The sequence below is a fragment of the Phaenicophaeus curvirostris genome, chromosome 2 (genome assembly GCF_032191515.1).
Source record: "Phaenicophaeus curvirostris isolate KB17595 chromosome 2, BPBGC_Pcur_1.0, whole genome shotgun sequence".
Taxonomy (NCBI): domain Eukaryota; kingdom Metazoa; phylum Chordata; class Aves; order Cuculiformes; family Cuculidae; genus Phaenicophaeus; species Phaenicophaeus curvirostris.
Genome location: NC_091393.1, coordinates 53,949,695 through 53,955,323, shown reverse-complemented (window position 1 = coordinate 53,955,323; position 5,629 = coordinate 53,949,695).

Genomic DNA, 5,629 nt, shown 5'->3' with positions numbered 1-5,629 from the left:
GTGCTTTGCAATAAGTTGCATAGTAATACACAATTTCTGTATCTTCATTGTCAACATAAAATAAAAATGTGTTTCTTGTATGTTTGCAATATACTATATTCTAACATGCTTTGCCATTTATTAATAACTTAGCCTTAAAAAATGCTAAGCAATCAAATTGATACCAACACAATTAATGAACAATAAGTACATTATTTAAATTTTAAAAAATGCATGTGTACAGAATTTGAGTTTGATCCAAACTGTACAAACCCTCCTGTACTGAGAACTCGCTGCAGGGGCTCAGCTCCAGGAGCCAGCCAGCACCCAAGCCTGTCTCCAGCAACAGAAAGACAAGGTCAGCAGAGGGAAACTTCTACTTTCCAGCTTCTGGCAGACAGAAGCTTCCTAAGCTCACTTCTGTTAAATTAAACAGCCTTGTGCAGTGGAACAAGCTTTCCCATACTGCTAAACTCAGAAGCAGGGTAGAGCCTTATGGCACTGTGTGATTCCTGGTTCCCTGCTGACATGCATGCTCCTATGAAATTTTGGAGACTAAAAGAATTCGCTAGATTAAATGCAAACTGGTTTGCCCCAGTGGGTCTCTATGTCCCAGCAATGTTACCAGGCATGTTTTCTCGATTGTTATAGAAGTAATCATCATTTTTAAGAGGCTTTTGTGAATCACTCTTTATGTTGTGATTGGACAAATTCCCTAATCTATAAATTGTTAGAGGTCGTTACCTAAAATGTCCACTAGCAAGGAGTTGCAGTTGTTTTCCTGATTTTAAAAGTTCTGCCAGATATATCATTTGGACATAACTATTTCTCATACCTGGAAAAAAAAAACCAGGAATTATGGCTATTTAGTATGACATTTGAGCAAGACAATATGAATATTCAATGATGAGTAGGCATGACTGGTTTTATTCTCTTCTTCATGCTGGTCATGATTTTACAAATTTTGTTGTATAATTCCTCACCTTGTTTCTTACCTAGCATGCTTGTTGCCATTTTGAACACTCTCGAGCAACAGATGGGTATTTTCAGGGAACTGCCCACAATGTTCCTTAAGATCTTTTGCCCTATCAATAATAATTCATTTACTTCCCACTGTTGTAATCCTGTGTGGTTGGGATTTTTTTCCTCTCAATGCACATACTATTTTGTATATACCAACTTAGCCATCCATTGTTTGATCCTCCAGTCACCCAATACCATGAGTTCTTTGTCACATCTGGTCTAGCTTTGACTATTTTGAATAACTGTATTCTTATAAACATTGTTACTTAACTGTATGCCCCTCTTACATAAAACATACTGCAAAATGGGATAGCAACTTTCCAGTATAGCACCAGAAATCTCCCTTCTGCTTGCTATATATTCCTACTGCTTTTTTTTCCTGCCTTTCATTCATTTATTGATTCATGAAGGATATTTTTTCCTTCATATTATTATTCTTTCATTCCTTTAAAAGCCTTTAGTAAGGTATAGTGTCCAATAGGTTTTTCAGAACTGATGCACACTATCTCAGTGGGATCACTTTTTTTTTCACATGCTCAGCAGCTCCTCCAATGACTTCTGAAATGCTGGGCCAGTTCTTCATCTGTCGTACTTGCCACGCATCTACCCATTCTCCTCTTCCACCTACCTGGCTTACTGAAAAATCAGAATTACTTGTCTGTAATTCCCCTTTCCTCAGTCTCTTCCTTTAAAACCAAAAAATAAAAAAATAGGTTCCCAACATCCGTTTATTAATTTCGTTCTAAATTCAGTTTAAAAATTCAGTTTTAAAGTGCACAATACAACACAGCTAGTAGCTCCAAAATTTAATACCGAGTTCTTTTATAACCTTTGAGTGAATAATATCTGGTCCTCACTATTCGGTTCTATTGGAAAGCCTGATTTGTTCTAAGCTGCTTCAGCTGAAACTTTATTCTGAGACACCTGTTTGGGCTTCTCCATGGAGGATACAACACAAAACTCTCCTAACCTCCTCTGTAGCAAACTCTCATGTGAAGGATCAACATGTCTTTTCATTTTCTGCCATGTCTTTTATTTCCTAGTTGTTTACTGGACCCTTGGCAGCCTTCCAGTTTGTCATGCTATGTTTACTGTAGGTCTGAATATGTTTTTGTATTACTAACATGTATCAGGAGTAGTCAAAGAAGCTCAGTCCACAGCAAAAAAGCTGACTGATCTGTGGTCACCATTAAAGATAGACACTGCATCATCTGGAGAAACGTTACAAATACCAGATAAGTAACTTACTATTATATATCCAGAGGTCACTTCAAAACACATTTCTATGATTCTGTGATTGCATAGTACAGCACACAAGGATTTAGTGAAGTCTTGGATATAGAAGAAAGCAAATAAATGTTCCTTACTAATGGATTTGCTTTATATACATTTTGCACCCACATTTCTCTGTGAATAGAAGTGAGGCAAAGCAAGTGAGCAGCTGCAGAACACACTGCTCTTAACCGTTCCCAGCTAGCATAAACCCCTGGAGAAGAACCATTGGCCTCAAGGAGCGTATCAGCTGCCATCAGGAACTAGTCTAGCACACAAGGCAAGAGGATCCTGCAGAGAGAAAAAACACAATGCAAAACTGCGTCAAGTTCCATTTGTTGCACAGACTCCACCTGGCCAGAAAATGAGTGATCATCCAGACATTTTAAACCATGTGCTGGTGTCAAAAAGGATTAGGAGGTACCATGAGAGAAGCCACATTAGGTTCAGTTCCCAAAGACATATTTAGAATCGTAGAATCATAGAATAACCAAGTTGGAAGAGACCCACCAGATCATCGAGTCCAACCATTCCTATCAAAATTTCTATGTATCATATTTGTATGTAGACAGGGACAATACATCAGCCTCCTAGGCCTCAGCAGCGGAACATGACCTGAACTGCGATGCCCATTTGGGCAGCAGTGACAATCCAGTTTCTCCATCCTCCAATCTTTTAACAATGTTGCTTTGGAAGAGATAAAATCCCACTACCTAAGCTTACATCTTCCCTGATGTACTACCTACCACCTGGAGAAGCAGAAGTGATAAATTCTATTTATGAACCAAGGGAAGTTGCACAGACACTGCACAGCTCTCCAGAAAGACTTAACTGACCTCTAAGATACAGAGCCATCTGCAGCCCCCCAGAAGTTCCACAGTAAAATGATTCATTAGATTAAGGGCAGGACATATTGCTTTTCTTTGGATGGGCATCGTTGCAACCATTCTATGCTCCTAGTCTCTCTGTTAATTATCAGCACAAATCATAAACCTATTTCAGCTTTTGATGTAGCATCAGATTAGTTCCACTGCATCAAATTCACCTGTGTCATTAGCTGAAGAATCAGAATATAGCTTTTCTTCTTTTGCAGAATTCAATGAAAGTTTTCTAGTGATTTTAATAAGGCTGGCATCTTAAGTGCTACATTATTGAGGAATATAATAAGTAGTATGGCTAAGGATGACCATTATTGTGCATTACTCCAATCAAACACTTCTAATCTGACAGCCTTTTCCAGAGTTCTCACAGATTTGCATATCCACAGATTCATATATTAATGTGCCAATATTGTTTGCAACAAAACAAAACACCTTGAGCTTGGAGAAATGTGTTAAAGCCTGTGAAATTATTGAACATATAATAATCCTTGCTTCACAAAACTTTTTAGATAACATTTTATTTCACTGGTTTTTTTCAACATAACTTAGAGGAAAAAAGGTGATTCTTCTCTTTGCATTCTCATTGATATCTCCGCAAAACAGCCCAGCAACAGGAATCAAATACGTTACTAGAAACTATGCATTTAAAAGGAATAATCATTTCTAAAAATGAACGGGACCAGAAAGAAAGCTTTACTTTACGAACAGAAGTTTGCTGCTGTGTTGAGCAAAAAGAAGCAGTATGTTCACTGAGCTTCCACCAGACAGGAGGTAATGTAGCAACTGCAAAGCAGAAGCAGTAATGTTAAGAGGAAAGGGGAAAATTAGTAAAACAGCCTGTGGAGACAACTGCCTATGTGACATTTAAAGCTTGCCCTGGGTTTGACTCCAGTATAGGTAATCCAGATTTCACTGAGTTTTCCTCCATAATAAATTTGCTTCTACCCTTCTGCTTTTTATCTTTTTCTTGCTCACTTCTAAATTGTATTTTATTTTTGATGCATGTTTCTTTAGGGCCTGTAAGAGACTTGCTGAAGTTTTGCCAAGGTTACCTAAAATCTACTGCTACTAGTAGCCTGTATTATCACTTCTAAAACAAAATACCTGAGAATTTCTTCAGACGGTGTTTCGCTCATCCCTTACAGGCAAATTCACCAACTCAGATCCTGAAAGCCAAACCCAAATGCTATAGACTGTTCAGACTTCCTACAAAATCATTCTTTCTAGCCTTTCAGCAAGTCCAAATTATCCCATGACATGATGTAACACATCATTTGGTTTGTCTTTTCTTTAAGAAAACTGGAGAGGGAAAGTATTTCTGATTCAACGAGTTTAAAGGACAGAAACTCCATTACATCCTCATGATACTTCTGTACAAAACATGTATTTTACACTGGGGCACTACCTGAATTGGCCGTTGCTTCACTTCCTACCTATTGCAATGACAGTTTAAGGAAAGAGTCCTTTTCTTAAGGAAAGACTCACTTTTCTGAGAATTTAAGGACTCCCTGCTATTAGAAGCCACATCCTTGCCTAATGGGTTTGTATGAGATGCTTCTTACAGGGAACCCTTCAGAGCTAGTTGCTTGGAATCAGGCCATAAAAGTGAGCCATAGATTAAGCCTCTCGAAAGCACAAGGAAGGGTGATACAGCAGAAATTGCTTAGCTTTGGTAGCTGAGTTTGTGAAGCCTTAGGCTGTAAGCTGCGAAGTTCAATATAGGTATAGTGAACTTATGCTGAACTTTTAACAAGTTACACAAAAGAAGGCTGTAGAGCCGGTTTAAGCCAGAAGCTATGCCAGCTACAAATCTTGAGGATAAGAAAAGAGATGACCTACCTCAAGACAAGAAAATAACTCAACGAAGAACAATAAGACCCCAGCTTCTAAAACACCCCTGGACCAGCTGTCAAATGAACAGTACATGAAGGATGCACGGGGGGTAGGAACTTAGATTGTAAGGGATTTTTTTGTTCAGGGTACCTCTCTGAAGGCACCCAGCTGAAGGTGTAACCTGATGCTGTATGATCAATAAATTAGCCTGAAGTGTTTCTGTTTCAGAGATTCTGCCTGGGGAAGCCTGGGGTCAAGCCAACAGGAAGAAGGCAAAAGAGAGAAAGAGTGAGTGAATGAATGGATAAGAGAGTCAGAATGGGAGGCCGTTGGTTCTAGAGAGAAACACTGTCGGAAAAATATGCAGTTAATTTTCAAAACATGAAGTTACTTAGCTATGACTTAGCCAAAGTTAGAAAGCTGATTCTACTTTAGCTCAAACCAGAATAGCCAGAGACTATCAGCACAGAGGAAGATTATGGTTACTAGCAACACCAATAGGAGGCCTCCTATTCAGAGTTCATTTAGTGATGATACACATCTTTCACCATTATCAAGAGCTAATATCAATGTATGAATTCTGATCCATCATAAGCTGACACTTAGGTTTGGTCTAATCTCTTGAAAAAAAATATCCAACA